The sequence below is a fragment of the Dasypus novemcinctus genome, chromosome 7, assembly GCF_030445035.2.
Source record: "Dasypus novemcinctus isolate mDasNov1 chromosome 7, mDasNov1.1.hap2, whole genome shotgun sequence".
In the NCBI taxonomy this organism is placed as follows: Eukaryota; Metazoa; Chordata; class Mammalia; order Cingulata; family Dasypodidae; genus Dasypus; species Dasypus novemcinctus.
In genome coordinates this window covers 83,209,645-83,234,067 of record NC_080679.1, presented here as the reverse complement: position 1 = coordinate 83,234,067, position 24,423 = coordinate 83,209,645, and the positions used below count along the sequence as shown (strand labels likewise).

The 24,423-nt window shown below is 38.1% G+C and overlaps 1 protein-coding gene and 1 pseudogene across 1 annotated transcript in view; one reads left to right on the top strand and one right to left on the bottom strand.

Annotated features, from left to right (window-relative positions):
• Positions 1-24,423, top strand: part of CSRNP3 (cysteine and serine rich nuclear protein 3) — a 211,677-nt gene that overhangs the window by 80,523 nt on the left and 106,731 nt on the right. The window lies entirely within an intron of this gene.
• On the bottom strand, positions 10,999-12,177 carry LOC101426600 (HMG domain-containing protein 4 pseudogene; annotated as a pseudogene).

Below are 24,423 nucleotides of genomic sequence, written 5' to 3'. Positions count from 1 at the left end.
ACACAAAGTTTTGCATAAAATTTCTTAGGACTTACACATCTCTTAAAACTCACTATTACCATTTGGTGCTTTTCCCAATAGCATTAGTGTTTTATATATATGGGTTTCTGTGTGTAGGTGTGTGTGTATATATGTATATAAACATATTCTACTTAAATAAACAGGTTCAGTCATTGAACTCAATTATTTTCTTCCTATTCAGGAGAGTGTTGATGTTCTTCTGATGAAAGTTGGTTGGTTATAATAGCAGGCTTTAGTTTATTATGAAGTTTCAATAAAATCAGTTGGACTTAAATCGTTTAGTAATATTGATTGAGCTCCTATTATGTGCCAGGTACTCTTATAAGGCCTCAAACACATCAATAACAACAAAAAAGATAAAAATACCTGTCCTCCAGGAGCTTACTTTTTAGTTATGGAATAGAGACAATTAGCGATTAACTTGATGTTATGTTTGTGTACTACGTATATCTTATATGTCTATTACAGAAATGTACACTATATTATATAGTAGGTTAGAAAGTGATAAGGAATAGAGAAAAAAGAGAACAGGGTGAGTGGGATCTGAAGTACAGGATAGGGAGCAGATTGTAATATTAAATAATGTGGACAGATTAGGCTTACTGAGTAAAGGAAAGAGTTGAAAGAAGTAGAGGAGTAGCCAATGGGCCAGTTGGAGAACAGTGTTCTGGGCAGAAGGGACAGCCAGAGCAAAGGCCCTGAGGTGGGAGTGAGTCCCAAATATTCAAAGAAGAGTGAGGAGACCAGAGTGGCTGAAATAGCTGATTAAGAGGAGACTTGTAGGTGATAAAGTTGGAGTTAAGGGGGCCTGCCTACTTAGGTTATTTTGGCCAATGATAGACTTTATTACTCTGAGTGAAAGGGACAGGTATTGGAGGGTTTCGAGAAGAAAGGTGACATGATCCAACCTAGATTTTAAAAGGATTTGTCTGGCTATTATGTTAAAAATTGGCTGTAAAGAGGAAAACTTAGAAGAAGGAAGACCTCATATGATGCTTTTATCAGAGTGATATCAGTGGAGGTGAGGGAAGTCATCAGATTCCAAATTTTTTTTTTTTAAAGATTTATTTATTTATTTATTTATTTCTCTCCCCTTTCCCGCCCCACCCCGGTTGTCTGTTCTCTGTGTCTATTTGCTGCGTCTTCTTTGTCCGTTTCTGTTGTTGTCAGCGGCATGGGAATCTGTGTTTCTTTTTGTTGTGTCATCTTGTTGTGTCACCTCTCCATGTGTGTGGCACCATCCCTGGGCAGGTTGCACTTTCTCTGACGCTGGGCACACTCCTTGCACATGGGGCTCTCCTACATGGGGGACAACCATGCGTGGCATGGCACGGCACTCCTTGCATGCATCAGCACTGCACATGGGCCAGCTCCACATGAGTCAAGGAGGCCCGGGGTTTGAACTGCGGACCTCCCATGTGGTAGATGGACGCCCTAGCCACTGGGCCAAGTCTACCGCCCCAAATATGTTTTGATGGTTGTCCTAAAAAGATTTATTGGCAGGTTGTGAAGGGTGAGAAAAAGAGAAAAGACATAGATGACTGAGCAACTGAGATCAAATTGCCATCAATGTGGGAAGTGGACTTGGCCCAATGGATAGAGTGTCCACCTACCACATGGAAGGTCTGCAGTTCAAACCCTGGGCCTCCTTAACCTGTGGGGAGCTGGCCCATTCACAGTGCTGATGCACGCAAGGAGTGCCGTGCCACGCAGGGGTGTCCCACATGTAGGAGAGCCCCACGTGCAAGGAATGCGCCCCATAAGGAGAGCCACCCAGCGTGAAAGAAAGTACAGGCTATCCAGGAATGGTGCCACACACACGGAGAGCTGACACAACGAGATGATGCAACAAAAAGAAACACAGATTCCCGGTGCCGCTGATAAGGATGGAAGTGGTCACAGAAGAACGCACAGCAAATGAACACAGAGAGTGGACAATTGGGGGGAAGGGGAGAGAAATAAATAAAAAATAAATCTTTAAAAAAAAATTGCCATCAATGGACAGGTGAAAGCTATGACTAGATGTGTTGAATAGAAGATCAGAAATCCAGGTGGGCTACAACAAGTTTAAAACTTCCATTATACATTCAAATGGAGATATCGAGTAGGCAGTTAGATATTGGGGTATGGATTTTAGAGGAACAGTCTGAACAGAATAGGTAAATTTGGGAGTCATCTGCTTGTAGATAATATAAAAACATGAACCAGCATGAGATCACTAATGGAGTAAAAGTAGATACAAGGCTGACCCTCTTGTCTTGATTGAGTCCTGACCCTCTCCACCTTCAGAGGTAAGAAAGAAGAGGAGCAGCAAAAGAGACAGAGAAGACCTAATCAGCAAAATAGGAGGAAGCCCAAAAGATTGTGGTGTGATGGGCCACAAATGAAGAATATATATATATATATTCTTCTGATGCATATATATATATGACTTCTGATGCATAATGTAATATATATATATATATATATGACTTCTGATGCATAATGTAAAGCTAGGACTGAGATTTGATCATTGAATTTAACATTATGGAAACCACTGGCAATGGTGATGAGAGCAGTTTCAGAGGGCTGGTAGAGGCTACAGCCTGATTTAAGTTAAGAGAGAATGGTTGATAAGGATTTAGAGTATGTATACACAGTTATTTCAAGGAGGTTTGCTGCAAAGCGAAGTGTTTGTTTCCCAGCTACTAAAACAAATACCATACAATGGGTTGGCTTTCAGAGGCCAGAAGGCTTCTTGCCTTCTGGGTTGGTATCTTCTGTCTGGGTATCTTTGGGATTCCTTGGCTTTTCCATCACATGGCAATGCACTTGGTGAATCCAGTTCCCATTGGCTTCCAGCTTCTGGCTGCTCCCTGGGTCTTCTCTCTCTAAGGCCTCCAGTAATAGGATTAAATTCCTGATTTAGTTGGGCCACAGTTTAACTGAAGTAATCTTATCCAAAGGTCTTATTTACAATGGTTAACACTGCCAGCGATGGATTAAGATTAAGAACATGTTTTTCTGTGGTACATAGCTCCAAGCCACCACAGGAAACAAAGAAATAGGGGGGTAACTGAAGAGTAGGTGGTGTCTAGAGAAGATCGTAGTTTTTTTAGATGAATGAAATACTAGCATTGTTGGGGATTGAATCATGTCTCCCACAAAAGGGATGTTCAGATACCAATCCCTGGTCCTTTAGGTATAAACCCATTTGTAAGTAGGACCTTTGAAGTTGTTATTAGTACAGGATGTGCTAAGTGGAATGCAGGTGGGCCTTAATCCAATATAACTGAAGTCCTTATAAGCAAAGGAAATAGAACCTGGAGAATAAGCCACAGAGAAAAATCAGAAGTCAAATTCAAATGGAACCCAGAAGAGAAAGGAGAGGGTATCACCGTGTGATGGAAAACCAAGGAACCCCCAGGATCACTAGCAGTCAGGCCCAAAATGCCGCAGTCTTCAGGGAGAAAGCATTACTTTTCTGATGCTTCAGTTTTGGGCTTCTAGCCTCAAAACTGTGAAAATAAATTCCTGTTTTAAGCCAACCCATTGCATGTTATTCATTTTAGCACCCAAGAAACTAAAACAAAGATGCTTGTATGAGAATGATCCAGTTGAGTGAAAAATTAATGACATGGAAGAGGGAAAGAAGAATTACTCACTCTGTGGGCTTGAGCAGGCAAGACAGGATGGGATGTCATGTATAAGTGGAAGGAGCATATTGGAAAAATTTTAATGTACCTTGACACTATATAATGTCATTTTTAAGCAGCTCAAGGAATCCAAGATTTGGAATGGGGGTAAAGGACATGTAGGTTGGTTTTGAGAATTATGTCACTTCTTTCTGGGTTATGAATTCTTAACCATGAAGGGGCCATGAAGATGGGAACCTGTGTGTCTTATTGACCCTGTGTGCCTGGTGCCTAGGTCCTGACATATTAGCTAAATATTAGTAAATAGTTTCTGACTGATAGGGTAAAAGGGATACTTTATTCTTTTTTTTAAGGATCTGGTATATGCGTGTCCTAATGATATCTCTGGGTTTTAATTTAATTTCTCTGATTTATTACAAAGATTGAGCATCTTTTATATTTATATTGGCAGTTTGTGTATCTTTTTTTTTCTACTAAGGATCTACATAGAATTCAAAACCTGCTCAGCTTTTCAATTATTTTTAGGTTTTACTGAACTCTTCCAAAGGGCACCCTAATCCCACCCAGGAAATAGCAGTCTATTTGATGGTCATTATTTTCAAAATGGAAAGTATTTTTTTGCATGTGGATATTTTTCTTGACTATAACAGTAAAATACAGTATTTGTAAGAAAAAGAATTCAGTTGTACAGAAAATTATTTTAAAAATCTATTAAGAATTCTATTAATGTTGTTTAAAATGTTAAAACCACTGGTAATAATGACCCAGAGGTATCTACTGGTACATATTCATCCATACCTTACATGATTTTGAAATTTATAATTTTACAAAAGTGAAAAAAGATTGCACCTATTGTTTTTGAAAAATGATTTATTTAAGTTTTATTGTGAAAATAACATATGCTCATGGTAAAACATACAAAAGCACATAGAAAAATGTGCTGTGAATTCAGGAATCTCTGCTCCATCCCTTCCCCTACACAAGCTAACTTTTTGGTTTGCTAAATTACTCCACAAAAACAATTATTTGGGGATTCGGAATCATTTAGAAGGCCTACTGAAGGAATAGTGACATGGAAAGTCCCTCAAAATAATCACTGAATTTTGCTTTTTTCTGAATTATCATGGCTAAAACATAGCCTTAGCATTTGAAGACTTGACTGGATTCCTATTTCTGCAACTTGCTAATAGTGCAAATGTGGTATGTCAAATTATATTCCCAAAAAGCACATGTTCTTAATCAGTGCTCCTGTGAGTGTGAACCCATTGTAAATAGAACCTCTTGAAAATGTTGTTTTTAGTTGTGTGACCCACCTGAATGAGGGAGAGTCTTATTTGGATTACTGGAATCCTCTATAAGAAGAAATACAGACAGTGAGAAAAAAACACAGAAAGGAGCCAGAGTCTGGAAGTCAGTGGAACCCGGAAGAGAAAGGAGAGGACATTGCCATATTAGAGAAAATCCAAGGAACCCAAGGCCTGATGACCAGTCAGAATGCTACGGATCCCAGGAGAAAGCAAGTCTTCTAGCTAAGGCCTTGATTTGGACTTTTGGCTTCTGAAACAATGAACCAATAAATGACTATGACTATGGTTTTATGTCAGCCCATTGTGTTATATTTGTGATAACACTTCAGGTAACACTGAGACAGTTACATTACCAAATACTTCACTCCTCTGTTTTCAGTCTCTTCCATTGTAAAAGATGGTTGTTAACACCCACCTCTCCAACATACTGTGAGGATTACGTGGAAATATTGCCTGACGTAAAGTGATCCTATTTGAATTTGGTTTGAATTTGAATTGTCCAAACTATGCCATATAACTATATTTTATTTGACAGCTAGGCTTTACTTAGGAAATAATATAATTTTCACCTTATTTATTTATATCTAAAGTCTTTGCCTTATCAAAAAATGGCAAACAAGATTTTTTTTAAGTGTTGTATCATAAAGCATAAGAACTGTGCCAGGTCACAGCATTTATTATTTTCAAGCAAAGGGAGTGAAAGAGTCAGGAAACTATTATGTCCTAAAAAGAAGGGAAGTGTAACCATGGGCAAATTCATGAAATCTACTAGTAGCCTTTCTGTTCTCTCTTTAGTGACATTAGAATGACATATTTGTTCAGTATTTCACTGAAGTATCTGTTGTGTACTGGATAGTCTTTAAATAGAAGTTTTAGCCAGAATTATGTAAAAAATTAATACAATTTATATTCATGGCATTTTCCAAAAGTACTCTTTCGATTTCTCTTTGAGTCTGGATAAAGAGGAATTTGCATTTAAAAATATGTTCCCTTGACTATGAGATGCAGAGGTGCCCAAAGATGTACTTACCAAATCCAATGGATGTGTCATGATGATGGGAACGAGTGTTGCTGGGGGGGGGGAGAGGTGGGGTGGGGGGGTGGGGTTGAATGGGACCTCACATATATATTTTTAATGTAATATTATTACAAAGTCAATTTTAAAATTAATTAATTAATTAATTAATTAATTAATATTAAAAAAATATGTTCCCACTGCTTATCCTTTTAACTTCTTTTTAAAATTTGTCTTTGTGAGGTATTGTCTTTTTTTTTTTTTTTTAGTTCTTTAGAACCTGGCTGTTTAATCTGCTCTTGTTATATTGAGATTGCCTCAACAGCCTGAAGGGATAATTGTATAATCTGTACTAATAGAGACTTCACTGTTAGGAAACCTACAACCTGAGAACCCTTTTTAATCTGGTAAGGACCAAAAGTTATCATCACATTTCCCAGTGTGAAAATATGATAGCTTTCCCAAGGTTCACAACCAAAATCTATTCATTTAATTTGGAAAGCTGAAAGTCAGGGTAATAAATATAGGAGACTAATTTGAAAGTTTACACCTACAGTCAATTAATCCAAGTTAATAACAACTGTCTTCTTAGAAAACTAGGCTAATATGGAACCTGACCCTTTGGTATAGTTAAGTACTGGGGCTTTAGTCAATGTTTGGATTGGTTTAAGAAACATATCCCTAGTTACCTTCCCAATCCTAATTTAAACCTAGATGTGACAGCTCTCAGTTACATAACATTCTGTTCACAGTGAGCTGTTGCATTTTTCTTCTATGCTATCCCATTTAAATCTTCACAAAACTGCTAAAATATACTCTTCACTGGCCCTCAAATAGGTAAGAACTGAAGAGGTGAGAAATATGTCACAGTCTAGTATGCCAGGGAGATAGAGACCATATGGTTTCTACCCATTACAACACCTACAGGCCCCAGGTTCTAGACTATGAAGAATATTCATTGTTACAGCAGCCTAAGGAGCTTTCTATCTTGCTGTAGATTGTACAGATTATGCGTCTGCCCACATTTGTGTTGACATCTAGAGATTTTCCTCAACATGACCTTGGAAATGTGGAGAGGGAAAAAAACCATCAGCCCAGCCAGTGATAGGTTTTCCTAAAGTCTATTACCCCTCACTGAAGAATCATAACATTTTAGAGCAGGAAGCGTTTTAAAAATCTTTAACAATTAAATTGCCATTTACATAGGACCTTGAATATCTAATATCTGGCTAACTTAGCCTAGAAAGGAATTTGAGATGTAGTAAAATGACAAACATTCTTCCCAGAACCATACTGATATTAATGATTTGCGGTAAAAAAACAAAGACATTAATAAAAGTCAATCAAATTTTCTAGTGTCAGTGGCAATGCATGAACAAAAAGAAAAAGAAAGAAATCAATGGGACCAGATGAAAGAAGGCAAAATGTTACTTTGATATAGTAAAATTGTATTATAAATAAGACCTTATTTTAGAGAACAGTTCAATATATCAATAAGCCTGTGGGTGAGTTATGATGTGGTCCTGTGGGAAAAAGAAAAATCAAGGGGAACAAAGTGGACAATTCATTTTGAATAGGGTGGGATGGTATTAACAGCTCAATTATGTGCCAACAGTTTAGAATTAGCCAAGAATCATTGTCTGCCTAGGACAAATAAATTCTAGTTTCTAATTTGCTTTATGTTTTACATAAATGTGAACTAAAATGTGCTTACATTATTCCTCTTGATAACAGAACAAAAAAATACTTCATTTCTTAGTAGATGAAGATTCATTCATCCTTGTTTTCTAGAACACTGTCATGACACAGATCCTTTTGTTTCTATATTTAGACTAATGTAGATATATTTACATTAGAGAAGTTTGGCCTCATCTATCCTGAATCTTTACCATCCTTTGCTGCCCTACTTTCTCCCTCTGTCTCCAGCACGTGTTCACTGGCTGCTCTTTAAGAGACCACCACCACTCCTTAGGTGAATGATATTTTCTTAGAAGTTGTTCTGCACCAGCTGTAAGATTCTGACAACAGTAGCCATTTGATTAAGATTATGGCGCTCAATTTTCCTTAAGGCTAGTTAATCTGCAGTTTTGACTTTCTCACATAATCTCTGTTTCTCCATCTCACCTTCTGGAGTAGACTTATTTTCTTTCATCTCTCAAATCATTCTCTTACTTCCACCCTCTCTTAGCTTTTTCTATCATCAGCTTTCAGAATTAGACAATTTCTGTGGTTCTCTTTTAGGCTAACATTCTTTGATGTCAATCTGCCTGATCTTTAAAAGTAATTCCCAGGTCACTCACACATGGAGTGTAGAAGTTCCTGTTTCATACTTGTAGATCAAGTTAATAACCCCCAGTTATTTCAGGTCTACTCAGAGCCCTAGGATGGACATGCTCTTATGCCTTCCCCCATCTGGTATGAACTCTATAAAGGAATGTTGAAATGGACATTTTGAAGATCCCACTAAGAGAAAATTAAGTATCCGTCACACTTTATTTCTATAGTGCCTTTCTGTTAACCCAAAAATCTTTTAGTCTCCCCCAATACCCATGTGAATAGTGAGAACTCCTGCTATCTGTCTGTCCACCACCTATCTTTCTCTTTTCTATATTATCCCTAAGTGCTAAATCACAAGTGAAATGGAAAAACACATAAAAAACTCTCATACGTGCCCTCTAGGTATCCAACAACCGCAGAAGTCAGTTTCAAAATAATAGCTGTTCCTTTCTAATTCTAGCTGTTTATTGATAATATAGAAGGTTGGGAGCAGAACAAATTTTGTCTTATATTCCCAGAGGAATCTAAACTCTAGTACTTCATAACAAAGTAAAAATTATATGCCCCAAAGTGCTGATATTGTAAACTGTATGGCTACACTGTGAAATATTGGGTTACTTCTTTAGATCTAGTAGCAAAAGGGGTTGTGTGGATTTTTCCAGAAAGCATAGCACATGGGTTTAGGCTGTGATGTCAGCCTGCTCTCAGAGGAGCCACATACATAGAAGGAAAGCCTCAGAGATCTTTTTTTTTTTAATAATATAAGTACAAAATTTTATTCCTTTATACAATTGTAATGGGATTTGGATCAAACCATTAGAATTTATTTAAAAAACAAAATAAAACAATGATATAAAAACTGCAAGGAGGTCTGAATCCGAAGTTTTCCTCTAATAGTACCAAATACCACAAGGTACAGATTATTATACAAATGGGTACAAATTTTAAATACAAATACAATAGGGTTGGGTTTTAAAAGAAAACAAATGAACAAAAAGCAGGTCCTCGTCTGGATTTCATTAATTTGTATAAATGACAATGCTAAGATTGACTTCTTCCTGTACCAATCCATGTCTTCAAGACCCCTCTTTGATACCCTGTGTCAAACTGGAAACTTCCATAAGTAGGGGTGAAGTGTGGTATTGAGGGCCTACCTCTTATCATTTCTGTTTTTCTTGGTTTTTGGTTTCCAAACCTTCTGGCTAAATCTCAAAATTGCTCTGAGCCAAGAAGTCCATTCAGCAGCCAGAATACCTTAAAAAAACACAGCCCTGTGATACCAGTAGTTGGGATAAAGGGAAAGAATTAAATAGGTTGTAGGCTGGCTATACTGTCCCCGGGGATTGACTCGAAGCTGTAGTCCTCCGTCTAGGCCAGGGGGAGAAAGTACAGTTTCCTCAGCTGGGTGTTGGCAGGTAATTGCATACCAAATTTAAAAACAACCCTGAAGCACTCAACTGTCTTCTCTCCAAATGGGGAGCAAAAGTCTGGTTCTTTGGAAATAAAGGAGGCTCTGAATGGTAACAGTCCTTTCTATTTTACTTTCTTGACTTACTGAAGGCCATGAAGTTATAAAGAATTAGAATCCCAACATAATGATTGCTTTTTGAGGCAGAATGCTTTCAAATGTGGAAATCTGGAGTTTTCACAGCAGACCAAAGGAAGGAAGGAGCAAATGACAAGTCTGTATCTTCCACATGCTGTTGCTGGTGGAGGCTTTTGTTATTAAATTATATATACAGAAATTTACAGGATAAATTAAAAATCTAAAAGATTTTAAAGAGTTAAATATACATAATTAAAACACACTTCCACACACTCATATAAATTAACCTACAGGAGACTCGAGTACTTGTTTTGCAATTCACTTATGTGTGGAATGCACACTGTGCATCTCCTACCAGTGGAACCAGTAAGATGAACTCAAGACGCATACTAGGAAAAGTTTATCTTCCACAACCACCAAGCAACTAAGCAGCAGAACCTGTGAGGACTAGGTGGTTCACTGAATGCTGCTAATGAAAATACCAGCTTTTAGTTTTACAGACTAACATATTCTGGGTCAGCTCAGAATATATGCAGCTCAACTGGTGACAATAACAGCTTTACTTTCTCCAAGGTATTTTAAGCTGCCAGGACTCATATAACTCCTTGGCTTCTACTGAGTCTGTCAATGATACCAATGATTACAATAAATTTTGAGACATGGACACCTGTATCACAGGAATTAGAATGAACCCTTTACTCAGGTAGGTCCCCTAAGCCATCTCAGTATCCACAAGATGGGAACGGTTTTATCAGCCCCTGCCTAGGTCACTTTAAGTTGAAAGGCTTCGTACTTTCAGTCAACTGGTATCTTCCCTTTCTTTACTATTACATTTTGGACTATAAGACAGGTAAGGCAAATGGTCAATGATGGGTCTGGAGGTACAACTAAGCTTGGAAAAAAATCACATTTTAGCTGTCCTAAAGAGATGCACTTGGCACCCAGCATAAGGCCCCAGCCCACAAATTACATTAATTTTTTAAGCAGAGTTATCCACCACAAGAGAAAAAAGAACCCCAAACCCATATTCAAGCCAAGATTTTCTCTTGGCTTAACGTTTTGCCATTTCATAAAATTATTAAAAGTAATGTAGTTACAATCCTATGTATATTTTTGTACATTATATATATATGTGTGTGTGAGTGTGTGTGTGAGTGTGTGTGTGTGTGTGTGTGTGTATATATATATATGTAAAACCTACACCCAGAGGCCACAGAAGACAGACCAGCAGAGATAGGATAAGCCTTCTGAGCTGGATGCTTTTCTTTTCACAGTTATAGCTTCTGCTTTGTTCTGCTTGTGTTGCAGATACTGAGCTTTCTGCTTCCAAATCAGTTTGTCCTTTTCTGGCAATTGCTTCCACACCTCAGCCAATTTCTTACTAAGTTCCCCCAAATCTATGCCTGGATGGTCAGCCACAATAGTTACGTGATACTTTTTACAGAACATCTGGTACACCGACATGTTCTTTTTTGGCTTTTCTCCTCTATCTCTCTCTCTCTCTGTCCTTCTCTTCTTTTTTTTTTTTTTTTTCTTTTTTTTTCTCACTGTGCCCATCTGTGTGAATGCCAGGAAGTGGCGGGGGAGGGGCAGCTGCTCCAGCGTAGGGGATGCTGGGGGAGGGGGCAGGTGTCATTGAGACCTCCTACACTGCTACAGCGGAAAGTCCTCAACTTCTCTTGGACTGGGAGTGTCGCCTCTCTTTGTGCTTCTCCCTGTCCTTCTTCTTTTTGATCTTTGACTTCTTTTTCTTCTTGACTTCCTGGTAAGAATCATCTATCACTAACTCCCCAGCCTCCAGCTCCCCTACTAGAATAGGCTCCAGCCTTGAAAGATCAAGGTTAGCACTGTGGGATTCTGCGAATTGGGAGGCATCAGACCCACAGCCTCAGGGCTGGGAGATGAAGATGAGTGTGGGTCTGAGGATGCTTTGTGCTTCCTCCGGGCTGTTTTCAGAAAACTCTGAAACTCGTGTCCTAGGAGTAAAGCACCTTGCTCGCCCCGAGCTGATTTCTTGGAGGACTTTTTCACAATTACTTGATGAGAAGGGTATGGAAAAGACTCCTCATCAACCAAGCTACTTCCCTTCTCCTTGGGCGAGAGAATGAGTTTCATCTTTAAACCATCAGGCTCATGAAGAGTGAGGGTTTCTGTGTTCACATAGAGCGGTTTCATTTTTTTGGATTTGTGGGAGCCACCATCCTCCAGGGATAGTTCACCCCTGCTTCCACTTACTTTCTTTCTGTGGTAGTCCTTTTTACTCTCTGAATGGCTTGAAGAACTAGAGGATTTCTCCCCTGTCTTTTTAGAGGACTTAGAGCCTGCTGCCAGTGGGGAAGTGATAGCCTACAATAGGTCCATAGCTGTATCAGCAGATTGCGGGCTAGTCTTTTTCTCTTTCTTCTGTGATGATTCCAAAGACAAAATGTCTGGTGTATCACAAATGAAGACTGTTATTCTATGCTGAATCCTCCAGAATACCAGCCCTCCACCTTGCTCCTCCTTCACACTGGTGATCATTTTTAAGAGTTGCTAAAGAAATATAGAAATCTGATGAATATAAAAAACGTGGAAAAACATTATTTTCAGTGAAGAATCTGGCCTATTAATTCTCATGACATGATAATGATAAATCAGCAACAGCCTAAATCCTTGGTTTGTGAAAAACGTTATGAAGGAAACTATCCTCCAGAATATGGAGAGTTTACTTTTCTGAGCAAGGCAGTATTCTAACACAACCTTCTCCACAACCTTCATTTGTAAGCATATTGGCTAGGTTGACTTAAGAAGACATTAAATTAAAAGAAAAAAAAAGCTCTTAGTTTCTCTGCAAATAGGTTTAGGGAATGCTTGACTAATATAAATGTATTATATGCTAAAACAGCCTTACATAACAATTCCCCTTCCTGGTGTTCTTAAGCTCCACCTCCTCCCCCTCAGACCCCTGTAGTCCTTCCATGTACCCTCTTGTTCAGCAATCTAGCTAGAAGCCAACTGTCCCTTCCAGCACAAAGCTCATCCTCAGTCTGTCACTGTTAAGGTAAGATATGTTTTGGTGCTGGCAACAGAATTTAGGGACACAGTAGGACTAATGATAGGCAATATTTCATGAGTCTGGCATGGACCAGACACTCCACTAATTACTTTTTTATTCTTTTCTTCAGTCCCCAACAACCTGAAACATACAAATATCACTGTTTCCTTGTACAGTCATATACAGATCCCCTATCAACCCCTGCTTTCATGAAGATTTTAACTCTTGATTCATGTTAAGCTTTCCAACATCATATCTTCATAATTCTTGGTAATCTCAATGTCCATGTAGATGATGCTTCCAATAGTACTTCTGTAACTACCTTCTCTAGAGATGTTGTCTTTCATTTTCCTCCCATGAATATTCCATACAACTTGTCATAATCAATAATTGCAACTCTTCCCATGAGCACAAGCTTAAATAGCTTATTCTTGGACCACAACTTCCTATCTTTTCAGCTTTCTCCCTCTTGTAATCTGATTCCAATAAATCTTCAACCTCACTGGGACTTACCATGCATTAATCTCCCCACCTTTCCACTCATGTACTTCCTTCCTCTCTGAAATAACCTAGATTCCATGATCCACTATTATAATCACTTCCTTAAATTCACCCTTAACACCCTGTGCCCATCTTTCTTCTTTACACTACTTGCCTACCATAACCCCAGCCCATATTAAATCCAACACTGCATCTTTCATATCCATGCAACTGAATATGACTGGAGACAAATACAGTCATGCTAATTTATTTTTGTTTAAATTAATAACCACTAACTTCAACTGAGCCAAGGTGGCAGCCACTAGTCCTATCTTATTTTCCTGGTCCACTTAGCCAGTCCCTATCCAGGAGACTTTCTTCTCTTTCCACAAAACTCTAAACCACTGCCCCACACACACCACCACCACCACCGTTCTTATGATCAGCTATAATCTTGCTTCCTATTTCACTGAGAAGATGGAAACATAAGAGAACTTTCACAGACTTTCACTAGAAATCTCTTTCTTGTATTCATCATTATGGATGCACTCTTTATGTTCCTATCCAAGGCCAGCTGATCAACTTATACACTGGGTCTCAGATGTCACCTACCCAAAGATACTGCTCTAACAGATCCCCTGTGTCAGTTTAAGTCATGTGGCCTCCAGAAAAAAAAGTGTTTTAAAATTGAACCTATTTGGAATTATTGATTAGAGTAGTTAAGGGCCATTCGATTAGATTTTTCCAGTAGGGTGTAGCCCAGGGTGGGTTTTAATCCTCTTAGTGGAGTCCTTTATAAATGGAGGAAAAGAAGCCATAGACACAGGGAAAAAGGCCGCAAAGACAGAGAAGAACTCAGAAGCTGAGAAAGAAGGTCCTGGAAGCCAGAGGCCAGAATAAAAAAAACACAGCGGCTGAAAGGAAGCCACTATAGCCTAAAGATGAAAGAGACCAGGCCCTAAAGAGAAGGGAGAGATGAGCCTTATTTCTGATTTCCCATAGCTGCACATCTTCTAATGCCACTGCTATGTGCCTAATCACCTACAGCTGAGCCTGGAGAAAAAGTAAGCCTGGAGGAAAAGGCAGAGACTGGCAGAGCTGCCATTGTGCCATGCCATGTGGCAGAAGTCCAGTATCACCACCAGCTGCACTTCAGGGAGAGAACTTCACCTGATGCCTTAATTTGGACATTTCTCAGCCTTGGAGCTGCAAGCTTTTAATCTAATAAATTGCCATGATAAAAGCCAACCCATTTCTGGTATTTTCTTCCAGCAGCTTTCAACAAACTAAAACACTCCTCTCTCCTACATCATCATTATTACCCTCTATTATATCACTTCCATCAGTATATAAATATACAGTTATTTTCTCTTTTAAAAATGAAAACTATCATTTCCCCCACATGACCTTCCAACTACTGCTCCATTTCTATCAACTGTCTTGGCCAAGTTCCTTGAAAGGGTATATGTACTCTCTTGCCAGGTGTTTGCCTTTGCCACTTGATCAAAACTGCTCACCAAGGACATAATGGCCTCTATGTTCCTAAATCTAATTGTAAATTCTCAGTCTTCCACTTACTTGACTTATCCGTCATAGCTGAGAGAACTAATCACTCCCTCCTCCCCAGTGATGCACTTTTTTTTGTTTTAGTTCTTTTACTTTGCTGCCAGGAAACCTTACTCTCCTGGTTTTGCTCCTACATATTGGCCTCTACTTCAGAGTCTCCTTTGCTGGTTCCTCCTTATTTCCCTGAACTCCAGTTCATACACATCACTACCTACTTAACACCTCTGGTTTGAATATATAAAAGACATCTCAAAGTTAATTTGACCTAACCTGAACTTCTGTATTTACCTCTTTGTCAAAAATCTGTTCTTGTAGTCTTCTCCAGGATGGAGTAAGTGCTAACGCCAACCTTGTGACTGCATAGCTGAGAATTCCTGGGAGTCAAGGTTACCTCCTCTCTTTTCCTTCACCCAACATCCAATCCATTAGCAAATCCTTTTATCTCTACTCCAAATATTCAGAATATGTCATTTTAGTGCCTTCCTGTTATCCAAGCCACCATCATCTTTCACTAGTAATATTCTAATAGCCTCCTAATTAGTCCCCTGCTTCTATCCTTGTACCTTACACTGTATTCTCAAGACTGCAGCCAGAATTGTTTGTTACCTTATTATGATCATTTACTCCTCTTCTCAAAACCCTCCATTACTCTCCATCATTTAAGTCCTTAGACAGATGATGGCACTATCAGCTACTCTCCTTGCTCTCCACCACTACCTTGCCCTCATCTCCTAATTCCCTCCCTTGCTCACTCTTCCCCAATACTTCCTTGAACATGCCAGACCCTTTGCATTTGCTAGTTCTTCTTTCTGGAATTCCTTCCACCCAGATAGTCTCAAGGCTCATTTCCTCACCTCCTTCAGGCCTTTGCTCAATTATCACTTCTCATTGAGGCCTTCCCTAATTACTCTATTTAAAATTTGCCAACCATGTCCTGCTCCCCAACAATCTCTATCCCTCATTCACTTAGTATATTATGTTATATTATATTATATTATAATATTATAAACTAACAGTTAGTTTCTTTTTACCTATTTACTTTCTTTGTCCCCTCTGCCCCATTCTCACTAGAATGAATGCTCCTTGAACTTGAGAATTTTTTCTGGGCTTAGAAGAATGCCCGAAACATAGCATGTACTGCTCAATAAATATTTTCCCACAAATAGAGTCTTCATTTTACAAATGAAGAAACTGAGGCTTAGAAAAGTATAATCCCCAAAACACAGAGCAAGTAAGCTAGGCTACAGGGACTGGAACCCAGGCAGTCCAATTCCCATGGCATCTTTCCTCAGACCCTTCTCTGCCACAGCCCTCTACATGGCTTGCTTAGTATCTTAACCTAGACTTGTTTGCCAGATACTGAATTAAGAGCTGGAGAAATAACAATTAACTCTTCCTTGCTTACTTGCTAATGGTGATGCTGGAATGGTCACAAAAGAGAAAAGGGGCAATTTCAATACAATTTGGTAAATAAAATGAAAACACTGAGGAAAGTCATGTGCACATTCTTAAGAATTTAGAGAAGGCCAAATCCCAAAGTTGACTAGGAATTAGTTAGATGAAGAGGAGAGGAGATACTTTAGGTGATAAGAACAGCATGTGCAAAATCATGAAGACATAAAATTCCATTTTATATGCAGTTCCCTATCTTTGGGGGATAAGAAACAACATGGAAGCTAAGAATGTAAAGACGATAAGACTGAGCAAGGTGGACGGCAGACTTGGCCCAGTGGTTAGGGCGTCCATCTAGCACATGGGGGGTCCACGGTTCAAACCCCGGGCCTCCTTGACTCTTGTACAGCTGGCCCATGCATAGTGCTGATGCGTGCAAGGAGTGCTTTGCCATGTAGGGGTGTCCCCCATGTAGGGGAGCCCCACGCGCAAGGAGTGCGCCCTGTAAGGAGAGCCGCCCAGCACAAAAGAAAGTGCAGCCTGCCCAGGAATGGCCACACACATGGAGAACTGACACAAGATGACGCAATAAAAAGAAACACAGATTCCCATGCCGCTGACAACAACAGAAGTGGACAAAGAAGACGCAGCAAATAGACACAGAGAACAGACAACCGGGGTGGGGGTGGGAAGGGGAGAGAAATAAATAAATAAATAAATCTTAAAAAAAAAAAAAGACTGAGCAAGGAAGTTGGGTACAGATGGAGGAGGGTCTTGGTGCCTTGCTAAGTATCCTAGCAGTGAGTCACTCAGGAGTTGAGCAGGGGAGTTCCTTGGTTAGATCTGTGTTTTAGATTGCCCCACCTGCTTGCAGTGTGAAGAGGGTGACTAGTGACTAGACCAGTACAAAAAGTGCAGCTAAGTAAAGAAGGCTTGGACTAAGACAGCTGTCAGAGATGCTGCTAAAGAGGCAGATCTGAGAAACACTTTGGAGGAAATGTCAGTGATTCTTACTAACTAATTAAATAGAATTGGGGGTGAGGGGAGTAGTGTGTCAAGGGTGATTCCAAGTTTCTTTGCTTCAGCGACAAGATAAAGTATTGCCACGGACTGAGAAATGAGATGTGAGAGGAGAGGAATGTCTTTTGAGGATGACTACAGGTTCAATTTTTGGCTCACTGACTTTGAGATGCCTGAGTGCAAATCTAAGTGGTGAGCCAAGTTCCAGCTCTAGTGAAATGTCAAGATTGGAGATACAGACATGGAGGCCATCTGCATAAAAGTGGAAGTCAAACCTGGAGCATGGACGAGACTGCAAGGACAAAAAGAGCAGGAAACAGGAAGCAGTGGGTCGAAAACCCTGGAGAATCCCAAGTGGGAATTACTGCAGAGAAAGGGTGGATGAAGAGGAAACTGCCAGGGCAACCAAGAAGGAAAAGTCAGAGAGGTGAGAGATAACTAGAAGAATTTAATAAAAGTGACAGAAATAGAACATTTCAAATGAGTTGAGAAATAAGAATGGTGATGTTTTTTCCTGGAAAGTTTAGTTTTAAAGGAATGGTAGGGGCAGAACCCTTATAGAAAAATTAATGAGAGGTGAGAAATTAGAATGATTGTCAAAAATATTGGGTATACGGAGGAGCAAAACAATATCAAGACAGCAGTGCAAGAAAAGTTTCATTTGTTCTCCTTTTTGAGTGAGATGAAGGGATGTAACCTGGGCTATTTAGCTATTATCCATTAATTGTCTATAGCTGGCACCAGTTCTGGCTGGCTGGCTTACCTATTCTGATTGGTCAGGAATCAGCTTCATTAAATATTTTTAAATATCTGTCTCAGTATGATTATTGACCAAGGGAAAGAAAGTAGAACGGAAGGGTTGAAGATATGGAAGGATAACAGTCATATATAGCATGGTAGCAAGCTATGGTCTGAGGGCCAAATTTGACCCACTGTCTATTTTTGCATCACCCTCAAACTAAGAATGGCTTTACATTTTTACACAAATGAAAAAATAGAAAGAAGAATATTTCATGACGCATGAAAATTATTTGAAATTCAAAGTTCAGCATCCACATATAAAGTTTCATTGGAACACAGGCACATCCGTTTGTTTACATATTGTATACAGATGTCTTTGCCTTACAACATCAGAGTTGAATGGTTGTGATAGAGACCATATGCCTTAAGCCTAAAAATTTACTGTCTTGCCCTTTGCAAAAAGAGTGTGCCGACCCCTGATTTATAATACAGTTTCTGAGAGAAGTGACAAAATGGGATCAAGCGCACATGTAGAGGGGTTATCCTTGAACAGGAAAAAGTGTACTTCATCCTCTGAAACTAGGGGAAAGAGTATTAAGACTCTACAAATAGAAACAAGTTTATTGATTCTGGAGGAGGATGAGGAGGGATTTGGAGCGCCCTGTCCCCCTCCCCCCTCCACACACACCCCACACTCGAAGTTGAATATGTGGGCTGCCATTGATCGTGACATTCTAGAGGACAAAAACTGTGTGGTATTCATCTCTGTCTCCCCACAGCTTTCAGCACAGTGCTTTTCTTTCAGCCATTCTCACTAAATATTTAATTGAATCCCAGGTGAAACTATTATAAGCACATTCCTAGAAACTTCTGCCCTTGGGGCCTTGCATTTAATTCTCTTACTATCTGGGCCCACATTTATTAAAGTTTGATGTTATGTTTAGAGGTGTGAAGAAAATGGAAGCTGGTTTCTTATTTAGTTCATTTCAGTTAGCTAAATGGAGTTGATGTGCTCAGAGAGAGTTAATGTTCTTATTAAAACTGACCTGTTTTTCCCTTTTTTTTCACCATGAAGAGTTCTGTAAATCACTAAGGGGTTTTGAGAATAAATACTATGCAAATATATGGTATTAGTGCATAGATTTTTTTTTTTAAACTAATAACAACGTAAAAAGCAAATAAGGACCACAAAGAGAGTGAAAAGCTGAGGTGGAAAAACTGTGATAGAGGAATTGGCAACCCTCAGTTGTTTTATTTAGCCAGCATGGTGGGCCTTAAGCATCTGAATTTTAATGCTCTTAGATATACATTCCCTGTTCAGTGCCCATTTTCATAGGTTCCAGTATTTTAACACCTGCTCACTAGACATGTATTGTCAGCCTGCATCTGAAACATATTTACATTTGTAATCCCTGATGAAGAATCATCTGAAAGCACAAGAAGAGTCCAGATGATCAGCTTGAGGTTCACTTTTCTCCTAGTTTAAAAATGTGTATGTGTATGTGTATGTATGCATGTGTATATATTCACCCCAATCACAGAAATCACCATCTCTCTTCTATTTAAAAAGTAAATAGGACATAAGTGAAATTGCCAATGATTTTACCTATTACTCAATCTATTTTGAATATGAAACAATTTCTCAAGCACTCAGTTACCTAATGTTCTTTAGTCCCCTCCATAAATCTTTGCATCTTCAAAGGGAGCTATACATGTGATGACCTGTAGTGATATTAATCTAGGTGTGTTTGTCTTCATCATTAATCTTCCAGTAAGGCACAGATTGCTGCTAGGAATACTCCAAAGTGACTGATGAGAGTGGTATAGTTCCCAATGACAGAAAATTTGTCTTATGCGTGCAACTTATGACATAATAGTAACTAGGCACATTTTTACTCTCTCGTGCCTTAGCTCTAGTTTTTAACTTGTCTAACATTTCTATAGTACAGCTCAGATTCACAATAAAGTGACATGTAAGAGGCTGAGAGAGAGAGAGAGAATGCAAAGTATTTTGTCTGTTAATCAGGAATTCCAATATAGGAGATAAAGTTGTTTCCTTCTGTTTTCATTATGTCATCAATATATACAAAATTTCTCTTCTTTGTTACTTTTTCAAATCACTGTAGTACTGGAAAAAACAGTGCTTGGTCAGCAAAGGTGGGAGCAATACAAATACAGACTGCCGACTGTTGTTCTCTACCGACGGAAGTGCGTCTTGAAGATCACTTGTTGCAAATAAATTCCTCATAGATAAAGGCTAGGAAAAATAGGATATGGTCAAAAGGTGAATATGCTTTTTACCTGTATCTTATATTTTTAATTTCTGAGTTAACAGAATTTAAATGCATTATACCAAGGTAAATGTTGGGAAAATAACATTTTGGAAAATGAACAAAACATTATTTATTAGCAGGCCATTCTTTGGAAGGAGTTCCGAGTCATCTATGAGCGAAGAAAGGAGATGCGTGATGAAACTAATAGTTGTACTAATGAGAAAAACAGGGTTCTATTGTCACAACCTAGCTTTGACATGTTAGAATTTGAGGGAATATGACTAAGTTAAAAGACTTATAAGAACAAATAAGAGATATATTAAATGTGAATTTTAGCTCCTGTTTCTGTTCTTCTATTTGTCCAATATTATGGAATTACCCAGTGTGTAATAACTTTTTAAACTAAAAGACTTTTTTTTTCATTCTTAATCCAAGGGTAGAAGATTGCTTTCCTTAGGGAGAATATCTATACATTTTCTTAGGGAGCTCACAAGCTCTTATTATTTTAATTGGAAATTTCCCCCTTGTTAAATGGTGGAATGAATGGACTTCTTGCCAAAAAACTGTTTTAAATGGGAATATCAATGGTACAGATCCGGTCATCCCCAGAGGCAGAAGGAATCACTCAGTGACTCCTATAAAGCCTTTGCGGGAATCACATATGTCGTTGGCCTACATCTTAAGAGAATTAAAACTGGGTAGTTACAGTTTCTTATTAATACCCACCTCAACCATGACTCTTCCTAACATTCCAATTTAGGAACAATCTTCATCTAGCCATCACTTTTCCTGCATCCTCTTCTATCTTATCACCCTATAGGCAATCCTAGTTTAATGTTATATTTTCTCTCTACCTCAGGTCATCTGTTTCGCATTCAGTGATCCCATCTATCCTCCCCCAGCTGCCCCTTCTCTGACAGTATCCTTCCAAATCATGGGAAGCCTGACAAGTTTTGCAGCATTTGCTACCAACTTGAGCTTAAGATATTCAAATCATTTTGGTTTTGATAAGAAGGAAAGTAACACTTAGCAATCAGGTGATAAAGTACTACCTAAAAGCAAAGCTCTGAATCTGGATGTTTAAGCAGTTAACTGCTTAATCAGATAAGAAAAGCAGGTCCTTATGGTGAACCAGATTTTTTTCCATTCATGTTCTTGGCTTGCAGTCTACTCCTTTAGTGATGTGTTTTGAATCTCTCTAAACCAGGGGTTCTTAACAAGGGGTCTGTGAGCTTGAATTGAAATTTTAAAAAAATTTTTTTGTAGGAACGTGTTGGTGTGGGTGTGATATATTTATTAAATAATACACAGTACAGGGTGTACCTAGTAAGGAGTCTGTGGTTTTCACCTAACTGGCAAAGGGGTCTGTGAAATAAAAAAGGCTAAGAACCTCTGCTTTAAACTGTTTGTTTCACTGGTGTTTACAATGTGCTTTGGCTCATTGAACCTTAAACATTCTAGAAACAAAAAGTGCTTATTTTCATATTTAGTTATAGTTGTCCACTTTCACATAGTGCATTTAGGACTAGAAAACATCACTTTCAATACTACCCATTTATCTCACATGTAAAAGGAAATACTTTAATTCCTTCTGTTGGTTACTAAGGACTCCACTTGTCAAATGTATTTCTGCAATTAAAAGCTAAAAAGCCAGTGTACTTGAATGAAAAGAGCATTAGTCGAAGTTGAGAAAGTGGCCACTTAAAATCTTCAAACCTTACATTTCCTATAAGTAAAATGGGATAACATTACAAAATGTTTCTTCTGCCTTATATGGATACTTAAGGATGAAAGCAAATGTTTAAAACTTCCTTGAAGAAAATTCAAGTCCACCAAAAGGTTGAATAAATTCAAGTAAGGCCACACAAACCCCATAACAGGCCACTTGAAATTGTAGCCATAAAAGAATGGCTGAGATCTTTTTTCTCTTCTCCCAGAGTAATTTATTACTTTTCAAATTCAGTAGTAATTCATCTGTTTGTTCTATGTTCTTGGTATTTTACAAAAAGTCATTTCAATTTTGGCAATTTTTCACTGAGTCTAAAAATGGACTGTTCATTTGGATTTTATTCTTTTTGTAAATATTACAAAACTGCTCTTACTCTCTTTTCTATGAATTTAATGTCAATGTTTATAAATTATTGAAATACTGGCAACTTTGTAATGTACTTTGTGCTAAGAAATTCTTTGCAATTGAACTGAAATATTACTGTTTCCTACAGAACAGTATGTCCCATGTCCCAGTGTAAAGGATAAGCAGTTGTGATAGATGAAAAGCTAGTTAAAGAATTTCTATTTTGTAAAACTTGTTTCTTTTTTGGTATTTCTGTTGTAGGTTTGATTGGGGCGGCGGACTTCATTGTAAATCAAGGTCTTGTTAAGTATTTCTTATGTTAAAGACTAAAGACAAGTAAAATTAATGCTGAAGGGATATAAATAAAAAGCTCTTCTTTATGTAATATTAATACATGAGCATTTTTGTCTAGTTTATTTTCATTTGACACATGCCATGAATTGACAGTAAGTTTCTGGTGCCAAAACGGTATTTCTTAAAATGGCTTAGGTAATGGCAGATATGTTGGTTCAAAATTTGAAAATGTTTGTGAATGCCCATTACAAAGCCTGATCACCCCTTGATATGCAAGTGCCTGTACCCTAAAACAAATCTACCTGTGAGTCCAAAGAGACTGCATTAGACAACTAGATGTAAGCAAAATCAGAGGAACTGCTCTCAGAAATAGAACCAGGTTGAAGCATATCCGATCTTATATGAAGAAAAGAGGGGAAAGGAGAAAAATTGTTGGCAATGGGGGCAGTAAATGATGATTAGGACTTGGGAAAAAAAGGTCCAAGAATTCTTACCTGTGGGGGAAATTTTTAATATGGCTGAAAATGTGTTACTAGCTTGGAATGACTGCAAGAGAAGAAGAGTTGCAAGACATCTTCTCTGATCCAATTCTCATAACTCTGTTGTGGAAAAAAAAAAAGCATCTGTAATATCACTAGCATGGCACCTATTTTGTTTAGACAAATTCAAAAACACAACATACAAACCTGCATTAAACAATAATTTTGTCTTTGAGCCACCTGCATTTTACCAGCATTGTCAAACATCCTAGGGACAACTATCTTATATATACTTTATGTCTATATTCTAAAAACATTTTCACAATAAATTGTTCAATAGCTTTGAGCATCTGTAAAGCAAAAGGCTCATGGTAGGGTCTAAAGATCTAAATATGAATAAAGGCAGGGCCTTTATCTTTGAGATCCCTGCTTATTGGGATCTTTTTAGAAATGCAAATACATTAGTATGGCATGATATTATAAAGGGGATAGGAGAGTAATAAACAAAGAGACATGGAAGAGAGAAAAAAGAATGACCATTTTCTTTTTCTTTTCATGTACAAAGGAGATGGGAATAGACTTTACAGAGAAGGCATTTTTTATTATTTAATATTTTTTATTAAAGAAGCTATAGGCTTACAGAAAATCATGCAGACCATACAGAGTTCTCATATACCTTCCTCATACATGTGGATTTCCCTATTATTAAAACTTTGCATTAGTGTGGTAATTTTAATTGAGGAATCAATACTATTATATTATTGAGTCCATAGTTTACATTGAGCAGCACCATTTATGTTGTACAATCCTATGTCATTTAAAAAATTTTATTAAAGTAACATATATACAGCCTAAAATTCCCCCTTTTAAACATATTCAATGCATAATTCAGTGATGTTAATTACATTCACAATGTCGTGATACCATCACTATCATCCAGTACCAAAATGTTTCCATCACCTCAAATAAAAACACTCTACCAATTTAGCCTTAACTCACTAGTCCCTCTCCTGAACCCAGCCCCTAGAAAAGTATATTCTAGTTTCTGACTTTATAAATTTTCTTATTCTAATTATTATTAATATATGTCAGAGAGGTCATACAATATTTGTCCTTTTGTGCCTGTCTTATTTATGCAATATGATGTCTTCAAGGTTCATCTTTGTTGCCACATGTATCAGAGCTTCATTCATTTTTTTTACAGCTGAATAATATTTCATTGCATGTCTATACCTACATTTTGTTTAGCCTCTCATCTGTTGATGGACA